This window comes from Sinocyclocheilus anshuiensis, unplaced genomic scaffold (assembly GCF_001515605.1).
Source record: "Sinocyclocheilus anshuiensis isolate Anshui unplaced genomic scaffold, SAMN03320099.WGS_v1.1 scaffold42, whole genome shotgun sequence".
NCBI classification, from domain to species: Eukaryota; Metazoa; Chordata; class Actinopteri; order Cypriniformes; family Cyprinidae; genus Sinocyclocheilus; species Sinocyclocheilus anshuiensis.
Genome location: NW_015546057.1, coordinates 1,076,861 through 1,092,828, shown reverse-complemented (window position 1 = coordinate 1,092,828; position 15,968 = coordinate 1,076,861). Strand labels below are relative to the sequence as shown.

Genomic DNA, 15,968 nt, shown 5'->3' with positions numbered 1-15,968 from the left:
AATTTGCGCAATTTGAAGGGTAATGGAAACACGCCTACTGTTGCAACCATGATCAGTAGGCAACATCACATTTAAACACATTCAAGTACACAATGCCACCTGTGCATCACTGTGCAATCATACATATATTTTTGAAAACACAAGAGCATGTAAAGGGCTACCGCAGAATTTATTCTTTGACCCACCATCTCATATTAGCATCTTGATCGATACAGGAAGCCTGCGCAAGCAACACTGCAGGCAAAATCACATGACACATTGCCTTTTACTATAAATGTTTTATACTTTTTAAACTTTAATTTCATCTGTCTCCACCATACATGTAAAATAAATTCAGAAAGCAGATCCAGATATAGAACAAAATCAAACATAAACCACAATTTGTTTAAATCAAATAATTGTTCATTGAAATTCATAAGTTTTAGTTTCTTTTTTTTTTTAAGTGTTTTTTTCCGCAACCTCACATTTTCTTATGTATTGGTAAACAGATCTCTTAAAGCAGACCTTTGAGAGCCAGTCAGCACCAGAATAAAGAGTTAACTAATGGTTCTACATATGTTGTGATGAGAACCTTCAAGATTATAAACATTACGGACAAAGGGACTATGAAACAGCTGTCACAAATTAAGCAGGTCTGAGACTTAAATTATATTTGTATGTACTTTTACAATATCAATGAATCCAAAGCTTTTGGTATTGTTTGAGAATGTAGCACTACATATGAAGTTCATTTAAAGTAATTAACAGCATAAACATTTTTTCCAGCATAATCATATTCACTAAAAACAAAACAAATCAAAACAAAAAAACACAGATGTCTTGCAATGGATTATGGAAAACCACGATCTTCCAACCAACTTGTGGAAAACTTTCTCCGCAAATATCTGGAGATTTCTATTATGTGACTTTTTTTCGTAACAGTTTTTCCATCTAATGTTTTTTTCTTTAACTTCTTGACAGCATTGAATGGAAACAAACAAAACAATAAAATTGGAGTCAAGTCACACATTCATGTAGTTTAATGGAGGTTACTTTCATACAGGTTCCAACATTGAAAAGAATCCAAATTGTCAAATATATTTATATAATATGGACCTTTGGAGTGACATTTATTCAGTATCCTATAGTTTTTTTCTTGTAAAATGACCATTCAGTATATCACAATTCTCTGATTTAAATTCCTCCCCTGAGTATTTTTAATGTTGTAATAGAAAGGGGTTTACAAAAAACAATAGCTTTGCAATATTTACAGGATGGCAGCATTAAACATTAGACATTTACAAAGCGTCCACCGACAGTGCATAGCTTAGAATAGCCTTATATGCCATGTAGGTGAATTTGATGATAAACAGCAATGTTTTAACATGTACAGCTTCCAACATTCCCAACTGAAAAGATCAAAACATATTTAAACAAATAAAAAAAAAAAAAGAGTAAAACATTGATACTGAATCCATGAAGGCACCACAGAAAACATTTGAAGCGAGAAAGACACTCTTAAACGTACTGACTGAATGATCTGTTGTGAAGACTTAGTGTAAAAAAGACGTTAAATGTTTAAAAAAAAAAAACATTTAAAAAACAAACTAAAATGTAATTTACATGAAATCAGCGCTTCTTTTGGATGTACAAAGCAACTGAGATGTGGCAACACAACTAATATGTAGAATCTCATGGATGTGAAATCTGTTTGTACCTTAGTTGAAAAGAAAGAATATTTACCGTTCAAGATGTGCATCTAAAATGGGCAATCTTAGCATAATCTAACGCCAAAATTCATAATCTCATAAAATGTCACCAAATCTAAAATGTATGTGCATTAAATCAGGCCACATACCATCAGCCACTGTCACATTTTGAATTAAACGAGAAACAGGCCTGTGGACGTTTAGTTCAAGAAAAGAAAAATGAAAGTAGACAGTGTTGTTTTAAAAAACGAATTAAAACACTGTCCAATCTCTATCCAGCTCCCACAATAGTATATATTACCCATGAAGTGCATGTGGCAATCTTCTTGACTCTTTTCGAACTCTCATTAAACAGAATCGCTCCATTGGAATAGTAGTGACCCCATTCCCACCTTGGTTCTTTACACTGCAGCGCCTCCAAGTGGCAGGATGCTGGAACTACTCAGTATTCCTGGCCAGACTGGGGGTGTGGCAGGACTCCAGTGGAAAAACAGGACAGTCAGTCATTGGTTACTGCAGGATGATTGACACTCAGAACCGACTAGTAGGATGGACATGGTAGGTGCAGTTCTGGATGTCATTTCCATCACTGACACCCTCAGAACAGCCACTGTTTTCCCTCCGAAGGGCTAAGAGAGAGAGAGCACACACACACACACACACACACACGCTTGTTTCTGTGAATTGTGAGGACACTTTCAAATTAAACATCATTTACTATTTTGAATCATTTTGTTTCCCTCATATGCCAAAAATTTCCTCTTTTTGAACTCTCATTAAACAGAACTCTTCCATTGGAATAGTAGTGACCCCATTCCCACCTGGGTTCTTTACAGTGCAGTGCCTCCAAGTGGCAGGATGCTGGAACTACTCAGTATTCCTGGCCAGACTGGGGGTGTGGCAGGACTCCAGTGGAAAAACAGGACAGTCAGTCATTGGTTACTGCAGGATGATTGACACTCAGAACCGACTAGTAGGATGGACATGGTAGGTGCAGTTCTGGATGTCATTTCCATCACTGACACCCTCAGAACAGCCACTGTTTTCCCTCCGAAGGGCTAAGAGAGAGAGAGAGAGAGAGAGAGAGAGAGAGAGAGAGAGAGAGAGATTAGTCCTCCTTAAGTAACTAACAACATTTCAAGAACATGTAATATTTCACTCCACTGTCAAAATAAAAATCAGAAATTATGCTATGCATAAAGAAATTGAGGTGCCAGCATCCGTTACCCTACAGAGAATATGAAGTTTGGAGAATGAATGGATGAATGGAAAAAGAAAGTGAAGTGATTTTAGAACCAATATGATTTTTGTGAAAATTAAGCACACACACACACACTTGTTTCTGTGAATTGTGAGGACACTTTCAAATTAAACATCATTTACTATTTTGAATCATTTTTTTCCCTCATATGCCAAAAATTTCAGGTTTTACTATCCTTGTGGGGACATTTGGTCCCCACAATGTAGCATAAACAAGTACACACACACACACACACACACACACACACACACACACACGAATCATCAAAAATTATTCTTAATATTTAAATTGTAATATATTTACACATTATTGTAGTATGTTGTGCTGTATTTAACTTATGCTGATTTAAATGGAAAAAAAAGAACTCTGTTCAGTACTATATTACTCTAAAAATGAGATTTTCCACATTATAGTAATTTAAGTAATTAAAATTTTTTTAACATTACCATAATGAAACTGTTGGGAAAATATTCTTAAATAAAAACAATGTTTAAAAAATGGCAAAAGAACCCCCTCCCCCTTATGCAAAATTAAATGTCTTTTTTTTTTCTCACTACATTATGGGCTGAAATATGACCTGGCTTGACTAAAAGTTGGTCTAATACTGTAAATATACAGAAAGATTTATGACATGCTTTACTATGACTGGCAGTTAACAGTAGTGTCTGTCTGGATGAATGGGTATGCAAAAACAATGGTAAATATAAATGTGACATGTTTAGATACTGACAGCTCTCTTCCTTGTCCCCCTCGGGCAGCAGCAGGTGCCCGTGGCAGGGGCTGGGCAGGGTGGACTGCGTTTGGCCCTCCTGACTGGTTCCCAACTGCAGCCTGCGCATGTGACGAACTACTGCTGTGGCATTAAATGCTTGCTGTGTATGATAGTAAGAGAAAGACGGCCATTAAAATCAGAAACCATGCTTTTCACCTGCAATACTTCATTAACATTCTCAGATGAGGTTCTTTCCCTCTCATATATGCACGGATTTACCTTCCACTTGCTTTTGGCAAAGTTCTTCTTAATTTGGGCACTGACAGATTCATGGATATTCTTATCCAACGCTGTGTCTCCAGCGATCCTGAAGTACAAAACAGACATTTAAGTTTCCTCCAATGTCAACCGTACCTGGTTGTATAAAAGCAAAATATCTTATCTTGTCTGTTTTAAAGCCACAATGAAATGCAAACACAAAGCTCTGTCATCATCTATTCCCACATGTTCTTCCAAAGCAGTATGACTTTCTCCCTACATTTTAAGTCAAATGAACATTTATGATAATTACTATAACAGTTATGGCAATAAATATCTGTATGTGTGCTGTCATTGTTTAAATTGCTGCATGACAGACTGCAAAACTCCAAGTATGAAAGTGAGATTTACAGCATCACTGACGATTAGTCTCAGTGTGGCATCTGAACTCATACCATGGGTGCTGAAGAGCCTGTTCGCACGTGTAACGCTGACTGGGATCTTTTTCCATTAAATGCACAATAAAATCTTTGGCTGAGAAAAGAGCACAGTGTGAAAGTTCAGAACATGACATAACTGTTTCCATAATGCCATTGAGCAACAAAGCAACCGTCAGAGGAAGACAGAAAGAAACAAAGAGAAAATAACTTGGCCTCAATTTCTTCAGAGTTTGTTTTGTTTGATTTGCCAGACATAAAAGTAATATTTTCATTGACTCCAGATATATTTGACAACCAGTAGGGTTTGGTAAAAGAAAGAATGAACACACAAGTTTTAACCTCACTAAACGTATGACAATTCAGGGAAACGTGTTATACCTGAGTCAGAGATATCATCCCAGTACGGTGAATCAAACTCATACTCTGCCTTCAGGATCTGCTCAAAGAGCTTGGCATCGTTCTCATCGTAAAATGGTGGATAGCCACATAAACTGAGAGGAGACAAACAGAAGTCCGGTTGAATTCTTGGGAATGAATTCAGTTCAGGTAAAACATTAGAAGGGAAAAGATGTAAGTATACACATGTATAAATAGCAGTAACAGTCAAACTCACAGAATGTAAGCAATGACCCCGATTGACCAGCAGTCCACTGCTTTACTGTACGGCTTCTGTGCCAGAACCTCAGGAGCTGAAGATCAGAATAAATGGGATCAAACATCAATTTAATTTATCACTGCAGCCCTTTCTAGTAAGTAGGTAGACTAAACAATCCTAACCAAAAACTTTACAAATTACAATTTAACCTGAACATTTTGAGGTTAATTCATTATATAAAAGTACACTCTAAAAAATGCTGGGTTAAATATAGTTCAAAACAACCCAACCGCTGGGTCAAAACAACCCAATAGCTGGGTTTGTCCCTTTTTAACCCAGCATTTTTTAGAGTGTAGTGTGATTAAGCATGCCCCTCGACCCACATACAAATTCCCATATTTTAATTAATTTTAATCTAATTAATTAATTAATTTAATTTAATTTATGCATTTAGCAGACTCAAAGCGACTTACAGAGCATTCAGGCTATACATTTTTTTTTACCAGTATGTGTGTTCCCTGGGAATTGAACCCATGACCTTTTGCGCCGCTAACGCAATGCTCTACCAGTGAGCCACAGGAACACATAAGTAAGGATGTTCTTACCACTGGAGCAAATGAGGTACCACCTTTAAAACCATTTAATTAACTGCTATGTTGACAGGGGTGGGGAGTAACGGAATACATGTAAATTATTTACGTATTTAAAATACAAAATATGAGTAACTGTATTTTCATTACAGTTACATCCAAAAAGTATTTTAGGTTACCAAAGTGATTACTTTGAATGTCATTTATTTAATTTAAATATTCATGTAAATTGTAACAGGCAATTAACGTAAACAGCAAATGGTGAATCTCCAACTCTGCACTCTCACAGTTCTGCTCATAAGTTTCATACCCCGTGCAGAGTATGCAACATTTTAATAATTTTGAGATCATAATAAAGAGGACAGTGGCGTAGTGTCTGGGCATGCAGGGTATGCAGGTGCATATGGTCCCGGGCAGTGTGGGGGCCCGCCGAGCTGGGGGGAACTTTTAATTGAAACGAGGGAATGAATAGAGCCCTGCATGGGCCCGGCCCTTGTCCAACAGCTTATGAGAATTCTCGGCCCGAGTCCGACTGGATACCGTGACTTTTTTTCTCTCTCTCTCTTCCCCATTACACAGCTATTAAAATAGTTCAGTTTTGGTTTTTAATGGCAAAGTGGTCATATTTCTTTTTGTTTATTTATTAAGTTAATTTAGAAATATGTTTGGAACATTTTATGTTTGTTAAATTCAAGTTTTAGTTTTTTAAAGGAACGACCAAGCGGCAGCAGCAGTGAGTTGAGCATTATGCTTGATCAATTTAGCCTTCTCAAACCAACACGACTTGCCTAAAATAAACAGACATAAAACACTTCATGCATTTCACAGTATTAATTTAAACATTTAACCAAGATAAATGAGCGCTGTTAGGCGCATATCCAGTCGTTTGTGCGGAGAGTGGAAGCTAAAGCGCGCTTTGCAGGACATGGAGGACTTGCATTTTTTATTTTTAAAAATGTTTTATAACAGTGGAAACTTAAAAATACGCCGTCATTTTTGCTCATAAAGGTAAGAGTATACATCATTCGGAACTGCAAAGGGTCTACTTGTATATGTGTGCACTCACAATATCAACAAAACACTGTGCTTTTGTAAACTAAGGAAATCAAACAGGACTTTCTGTCGCCTTGGTTTTGAGCAGGAGCACTTCACCGACATGATACATATATCTATAGAATGCTTTAAATTACTATTTTAAAACGAAATAATTCAAATCGAAAACAAAATGAGGAGATGGCGAGTCAAGTTCATTCATTTTTGCAACATTGACTCAGAAAACATTAGTTTATTAACAAATAATTCAAATATCCCCTCACTCTTTTTTACTTTTTTTGTTTGTTTTTTATTTATTTTTTTGTTTGTTTTTTGGGCCGCTGTGCCAAAATTGTGTTTGCATTCAGTAGCCTGCACGGCAGCATTTTTGTGTCACGTTTAAAAATAACTAAATAAATAAGATTAACGTCATAATATTTTAAGAATAAAGTCAAAATTACAATAATTGTCACGTGTATGTTCCCGTTGAGTTCCGGTTTTCCTTATTTGGTCCTTCCTGTTCCTGTCCCATGTAGTTTGATTAGTTCCTGGTGTCTCCCATTATTAGTTATCCTCCTCACCTGTCTGCCCCTCGTTATCTGCCCTATTTAGTTCCAACCCATGTTGAGTTTCTTTGTCTGGAATTGTTTGTGTCTACAGTGCTACGTGTGTTTTCCTGTTTCCTTTGGATTTATTAAAGAATTTGACATTGCCTCTCCTCGCTCCGTGCTCCTCACAGTAGCACCCCGTGACAATAATAAAATCATGTTATATTGCATGAAGTTAATGTGAAAATTCCACCTATAGGCCTACTCCTCCAACAAAAAAAAAAAGTCTGTGGCATCCGTCATTCTTTTTACTTTTTTTAAAACTCTGATTGATCGATTCATGAGACATTCGTTTGTATTAAATAGTTCTGATTTATTTCAACGTGCATTCAAATATTCATGTTTAGTTCGTGCTGCAAATATTAAAGAGGAAAATATTATTGATTCATATGCAGCTTGAACTGAGGCGAATTATCTCACTACAAATGAAAGAGCAAAAAGACGTTTATTGTTTTTATGTTATCATAAAATTGACAGAAGGCTGAGACTTCGTAGTAACAAAGCACAAAGCTGCGATTATTGGGTGGCTTGCGTGCTCATCGGCGATTCCCTCAGATCACGTCTTTGATAATTCACACTGTGTGATTGTCACTCGCGTGAACGAGCACCGATTTGCCTCCGATGTCGGGCATTTGTCGGCGATTTCACAAAACCTATCGGCGAGTGAAAAATCGGGCTAAAATCGTGCAGTGTGAATTCGGCATAAGTTAAGTTAACCGAGTTGGAGCCCATAACGTTTGGGGGGGCCCGTACACATTTTTTGTATATGGGCCCAGGGCTGACTCGCTACGCCACTGAAAGAGGATCAATAAAAATTGCATGTTATTTTGTAGTATTGTCCTGAATAAGCTATTTCACTCCACAAGACAAAACAACTGAATTTATAAAAAATGGTCCCATTTAAAAATGTACATGTTTTGTGATAGTTGCCTGTATATCCCTTGTTTGTCCTGAGCAGTTAAACTGCCCACTGTTCTTCCATTCAAAACCATTCAGGTCCTGCACATTCTCAGGTTGTCCAGCATCTTATGCATATTTGAACCCTTTCCAACAATGACTGCATGATTTTTTGACCCATCTTTTCACACTGAGGACAACTGAGGGACTAATACACAACATTTACTGATGCCCAAGAGGAAAACACAATGCATTACGAGCAGGGGGTGTAATGATTTGAACAGGATGATGTGTACATTTTTCTTATTTTGCTTAAAGATCTATTTTTTTTTCATTTAGTACTGCCCTTCAGAAGCCAATGCTTGCATGTTTCCCAGAAGACAAAATAAGTACAATTTACCCTGTTCATCCAAAAAGTTTACACATCCCAGCAATTTTGTCCTTCAAGAAATATTGTAGACAACTGATGTTATTCAAAATAATATGCAGAGGAAAACCAGGTCCTGTGTTTGGTGGATGTCATTTTTCTTTAGCACTTTAGTTTTGGCCTGAAATCCAAATCCAAGGCCTCTGACAAAATCTGACCAAAGTCTGACAAAAATAAATAACTTATAATTTTCAGGGGTTATCCCTGTCGTAACAACTATGTAAATTCTAATGTTGTGTAAAAACTGGGAGTAGTTAAGGTGATAATACTGGTTCTAGATACATTTTTTTATATGTTGTTGCTTGCTCTTCTGCTTTCATTCATCCATGTGCAAGTGGCAAAAATACTCATACCCAAGTTTCAGTTTTCCTCTCTTCTTCTATATAAATAACTATACTAACAAATTCTATATTTTCCCTGACACACATACAGGATATTCTTTAGAATTGGGTGCCCAAGGAAACCAGTTTGAATCAGTCATTTCTAAAGCTATGGCTAGTGCTACACATGAAAACTTCCAAGAGATAAGGAAAAGAGATGAGTGCTCATAGGTAAACCTGAAGAATGTTATAAAATATGAAAATACTGATGTTAGATCGAGTTTACACCTGGATTTGAACTACATATCTAGACAAAACATTTCACTGATATTCTTAGTTGGGTTATGTATATTACCCTCCTCAATTTAGTTCAACAGTGTTCAAATCTTAAAGGCTGAGGTTTCATCCAGATACATACCATACTTTTGCATATGGAGGTGTGTCTTACCTACATATCCAGGAGTGCCACACGCTGTGCTCATCACACTACCTGAACCCTCAATCTTTGACAGGCCAAAATCACGTTAAACTGTCTGAAAAGTAATTTAATTAAAATGTAACTATGCAGTTTGACAATTGACATTTTAATAGTTTGAAACTAAATATTGTATAAGAAACAAAAAAAATACAGAAATAAATATGTAAAACTGGCAGATTAATACTGGTTTTCATACTGTAATTTACATGACCAACCCATACATAATTCTTGACTTCTCAGTGGGAGTTAAATCTCTTTTTTAGTGCATTTTACCCGTAAAAGAAAACCTGCTAAAAAATGATGCACACCATAAGGTATTTTTCACTTACAGCCCTTGTTAACAATTATATATCACTCGTAAATAATGTGTGTGTGTATATATATATATATATATATATATATACACACACATACACACACAGAGAGAGAGAAAAGGCAATATGGACATTGACTGTCACACTGGGTTAGGTGACCAAACATACAGAGACATTCTCTCTGTATTCATGTGCCAGCAGAGATATTTAATTAACCACAGCAAGAATCACACTTCACTGCACTGTTATAAACAAACAAACTTTACATAAAGACTGATGTAACTCACATTAACTGTAACCCCAGAAACCATGAAGGAAAGTAACTAGTCAGAAAATATGTCAGCGTATGATAATAACTGACTCTGTAGCAAGAGTTTAGCCTGATCAACACTTTTTTTTTCTTTTAAAAGAAATTAATTCTTTTATTCAGCAGAAATGCATTAAATTGATCAAAAGTGACAGTAAAGAGGTTTATAATGTTATGAAATATTTCCATTTCAAATAAATGCTGTTCTTTTGAACTTTCTAATAATCAATAATTAAATAATAATAATAATAATACATTTACATTTAGATATTTAGCAGATGCTTTTATCCAAAACAACTTACAAATGAGAATAATAATAATAATAATAATATGAAGCAGCACAACTGTTTTCAACATCAATAATAATAAGAAATTTTACATGAGCAACTAATCAGCATTTTACAATGATTTTCTGAAGGATCGTGTGGCACTGAAAACTGCTTTGCCATCTCAGGAATAAATTACATAAAAATAAAATGAAATAGAAAAAAACTTCCTTTAAATTTCACAATATTACTTTTATTACCTTTTTACTGTATTTCAAATAAATGCAGCATATACATATATACAAACATACATACATACATGTATATATGCAAAATATATTGTTATGCACTTTTTAATAAGGAGATGAATAAAATTAAAGTTTTTTAAAGAATGTTACAGTTTTACTTTATTTATTTATTTAGTTTACAAAATGTTTTCTAATGTCCTCAGAATGGGTGTTTGGGTAGTTCCTAGGTATATTAAGGAGTTCAAGGTGGTTATTTGATAGACAGCAAAATTCCCTAGATTTTGGTGGGGGGTCTTCAAACTCACATCTCCTATATGAGAAGTGGGGCTCAACATGCTCGAGTCAACCACTAGGTCACGGCACTGACCCAAATGATAATTCTTAACTCCTCACCTTGACTTTATTCTAAAGTTTAAAATGGGATTGGAGTCACTGATTGATCCATTTACCTAGAACTACTTTCCTGGTCTCTGGAGGCCCAACTATTAATTTCAAGAGCACCATCAAGGACTCCTGAATGAAATGATTAAGCTCTATGGATGGGAAAAGAAGATTCAAAATTTCAGAACCGATTTCTGACACTGTGGTTGAAAACAACTCCTTTAATCTGTTCCATCAGACCTGTTTTCCTCCAGACCAACTGCTGTCTCACCTTCAGGTCTCTGTGCACGATGCCCATGTCGTGCAGGTACTTCACAGCATCCAGGATCTGCTGGATGAGCTTACTGGCATCTTTCTCAGTGTAAAATCCTTTTTCCACAATCCTGTCAAAGAGCTCACCACCGGACACTCTGCCAATGGAAAAACAGAGAGATGCTTGCAAAGCTGTTTTAGGTTTCTGTGTCTTTCACACACACCAACGCACATGCTCACTCCCTTTCATTTTTTTTACTCCAGACAGACTGGGCACAGCAGGATCACAGCAGAACCACATGGTGATGCTGTACTTCATCACAACCACCAGAGGAAGCTGTGTTACTCATTTTATGTTGAAAGACTGGGTAGACGCTCTCTCTTTTACACATATCTCAGTGTGGTTAAGTAAACTTCAAAGATGACTCATATTTCTGTTATAGTTCTGTAGCAGAAAGTTGATTTAATTCCTTAGAAGTGCTTACACTACCTTATCTATATTAACAGATTAATGTTTATTCTTATGCACTAACAAAAAAATACCATGGTAATATAAAGGAGTTTGGACATGAAGCATAGTAAGGCTCTGACTATTATATATCAAAGAAGCAATACCATGAGACACCATCACTATAAAATGGTGCCACTATGGTAGTAGTGCCTTTTTGTAAGGGTGATCTGGGATGACTAACAAAGAAATTAGCTTTTCCACCACACTTAAAACACTCCAGCTTTTTCTATATGAGTGAATTTCATGGAAATGTCAAAAAACGGCCAAGTAATATTCCACACTGAAAATAAAAAGTAAAGAAAAAAAGGATTAAAAGTATACTTTTTTTTTTTTTTCATTTTTATTGTACCCATTTTATATATTTTCTCTCCCAATTATCATTTCTGCAATGAAAAAAACTAACAAAAAAACATTATCTATGTGGACAAATGATCTTAGATTATATTGATTTATTGTACTATAATAATGCAATTGATTGTTCTTTATTACAGTAATGAGAAATTGGGGAAATATGCTTAATTGTCCAAATAAATGTCACAAATGCAGTTAGTCTTATTGGTCCTGAAATACGGTTCATTTCATTAAGGCAGAATATAATTATTGGGGTGAAACATTATATCAGCATTTCTCTGTGAGATTAACCCATTTGTTGGATGAACAAGACATGCTGTCCATTTCCTCCTAACTTCTCAACACAAACAGTGCGGAGACAGTTAAACTTCATTCAGAAGTGCCTGTGTTTTGTCTCTTCGCATGTGTAGGATGAAGGGAACGCTGAGGGTGGGATTTCATAGTCTGTGGTATTTGAAGCATCAAGACTGTGGGTGCTAACACACACACACACACATACACACATGTACATGCATGCAGAGTTAATCTCTCACTGAGTTGAAAGCCCAGGCAAGCTTGGAGTCCTGCTGTCTGCATGCAGAGTTGCCATCACCCGGAAAATACGACAATGAACATCTCTCTCGCTTCCCATTCCGTCATTCTGTCACTCTTGATCTCTCTGTTAACACAGCTGTTGTGGAAAATGACCATTTGCCGTGTTTCTCTCTCCACCGTTTGCCATCCGTGATATTATCTGTCTCTCTCCTCTATATACGCAACTAACTCTCTCTCTACTGACATTTTAGATGGTAGGTGTGAAGACGCAGGTGTGAGCATATTTTCCCAGCTCTGTTCAGTGGGCATATGCGCCTGTGTGTGTGTGTGGTTGTTTAGCCTTTTCCTTGATTTCTCAATGGAAAAGACAATAGCGAGGCTCTCTGGCACATAAGTAATTAAAAGAGGTTGACACTATGAGGGGGCGAGAGAGAGCCGAGGGGGGTGACACACACAGTCATGCATTACCTGCTTCTCTGTAGCTCTATGGGGCCTGTTAGAAAGACACTTGCTAGCTTCTATTATTGTGTTGTGTGTCTCCTGTGGGGATCGTCTGGTCTGAAGATGAAACGTGTCATTTTTTCAATGTTAAAACCTTTTTTTTTTCTCCAGTTCACAGCTTAACATGCAGGAGCAACTCTAAGTAAATCAACTGTAGGAGGCATTTTCAAAATACTTCTCTCTTTGCTTGAGAATCCAGACCAGGGCTGCGTTTCCCAAAAGCATAGTTAGCAAACTATGATCTCAAGTTGTGTCATTATCAACATGGTTCAATGATTCAGCGTTTCCCGATACCATAGTTTCAACGAACATTCGCAAATTTGTGTGGATGGAACTACAGCTATATATCATTCAGTATATATATATATACATTATATATATATATATATATATATCATTCCGTATGTATACACAAGTTTCCTTTTGTATCTGTTAGTTTGTAAAGTGAATCAAAGCCTGGTTTTTGAAGAATGTGCATATGCGTAAATGTTGTAGAACCATATGACGTAAGAGGGAACCCGTGTTTGAATGAAGCATCTTAAAATACAGCAAAACAATGGAGAACAAAATAGCGAAGTCATCTTCAAATGCTATCAGTATTATTTACGGCAATAATCTGACATTTCCATCATGAAGCGATCAAGAAACAGAAGTTATTACTTCACCATTCTTTGAGCCAATATTCAAACAACAGGAGTGTGAAAGAAGTTACTATAGTTTCGGGAAACAATCATGATTAACTAGCTTAATTTCGCCAACAATGCATCATACTAAAGTAGTTAAGCGGGTACGTTACATTATTGTACGGGAAACACACCACAACTAATAGGTTTGGGGCAGGGCTATATGTTTATTCAATCAATGGTTGATTGGGGGACATTTCAGCAAAAACTGTTTGAAAATCATTGTTTTTGCGATTTTGTTTAGTGATGGCTAGTGGCATCGAAATTACACACTTCACCTTTAAACAGTCTGACATTCTTTAAACACATGACCCATTTATGGACATGGTTATTTTGTGCTTTCTCTGTGTGGTCTATCAGTAGATCTCAAGTTCAGAGAAAATGGCAAGAACACTTTTTGCTCTGTTACTTTGGCTCGCTCTTAACATGCTGCTTCAGAGATGACAACAATTTCAGAAACATACTATAACATTTAAAAATAATATCAAATAAGACTACAGTAAAAATTTTTTTTTTAGTATGTTAGTAAACACATTAATGTAAGTGTACTTTGTTAAAACATGACAAATGCCACTATAGCGCTCCCTCTGGCTGAGAATTCAACACATTCTTGCACTGTGTTATGGATGAATTCTGAAATATTATAGAATACAATGAAAGCGTTTGCATTCATATACTTATGTAGAGAATGTTATGGGTCTAAATGTCTATATTTATGCATGGTAGCAATACTATTAATTGTAATAATGCCTTTGCATTTTTATTTGTTGCATACAGATGCTTTAAAGTTGGTTTTTGGCCAACATTGAGATCTTTAGGGATTCATTTACCATAAAAGCCACACAACATCTGAATTTGGAGAGCCTTTAAGTAACGGAAATGAATGAGTTTGAGATAAGGATCTAAAAACGGCAACCAGCACACGGCAGCTGCACTAGATAATAGCTGAATAGTTTGCTGAATTTGGCTCACATACTCCATGTGGAAAGCATGAAAATATGGGGCGACAGCAAATTTATAATTAATGATCAATCACTCACAGTTGCATGACAAGGTAGAGGTGTGATTTACTCTCATAGATGTCCTCCAGGGAAACTATGTTGGCATGTTTAATCCTAGGACAGAGAGAGAAAAAAATAACATGTCAACCCAGGAATAAGACAAATATCTAGGCTTAGTACATCTTTACTGGTACTTCAGAAATAAACAATATGAAAGAGACAAAATACTTCCAGAATGCAATGTAGCATGAGAGACAACAGTGCAACAGTGTGCACTGAAAGTGAGGCACAACTGTTGTGCCTGTGATATCATTCAACATAAGATAAGCTCAATCGACAGCATTTGTGGTATAATGTTAAATATCACAAAAAATAATTACTCATCCCTTGTCTAAAAAAAATCTGATCCCTAATTTCCATTAATTCTTCTGTAAAAATGGCAAATTATTTGAGCTGTAAAGTTGTTTTTGCCAATTTATGACCATTTTGGGATTTTGTTTTACGATGTCATGGCAAAAATGTTGTCAAATTTTCTATAACTTCACACAAAAAATGCTAGTTAAGCAACTTCATCACACTAAAATCATTTTGACATGCATATGGTTTCCTACTTGTTGCTACATGTTTGAAACAGCAAGTAGTTTTTGTGGAAAAACAACATTATCCCACAAGTGCTGCCAACTGAGCATAAATTGTATTGACCCTGAAATATTCGTTTAAGGCACAGAACTGATACACAGCATTTGTTTGGGTGGAGCCGAAAGTGTCATAGAGTGTTATAATTAGTGTTTGTGTTACTGCAGCTTCACAGCTCATATTAAAGGGGTCATATGATGCTGCTAAAAAGAACATTATTTTGTGTATTTGGTGTAATGAAATGTGTTTATGCGGTTTAAGGTTAAAAAAACACATTATTTTCCACATACTGTACATTATTGTTTCTCCTCTATGCCCCGCCTTTATGAAACGCGTCGATTTTTACAAAGCTCATCGTTCTGAAAAGCGAGGTGTGCTCTGATTGGCCAGCTATCCAGTGCGTTGTGATTGCCCGAATACCTCAAGCGTGTGACGGAAATGTTACGCCCCTTAACATACTGTGATGCCGTGTCCCGGCCGGAGCGACGAGACAAAAACATTAAAACCCATTATAAAGACTTATACTGTCTTTTTACGCATTGCATTGCATCGCATCGCACAAACATAAAACCATGTCTGCATTTGGGATCGGAGAAATGACAAACTACAAACACTATTCTACACTGCCCAAAACTCGCGCTTGAATCGTCAGTGGCAAATCCTTTAAATGAAAACGT

At 36.3% G+C, this 15,968-nt stretch overlaps 1 pseudogene; it reads right to left on the bottom strand.

Moving 5' to 3' along the window:
* Positions 1–2,459: 2,459 nt before the first annotated feature.
* LOC107699357 (calcium/calmodulin-dependent protein kinase type 1-like) overlaps positions 2,460–15,968 on the bottom strand; it is a 75,310-nt pseudogene continuing 61,801 nt past the window's right edge.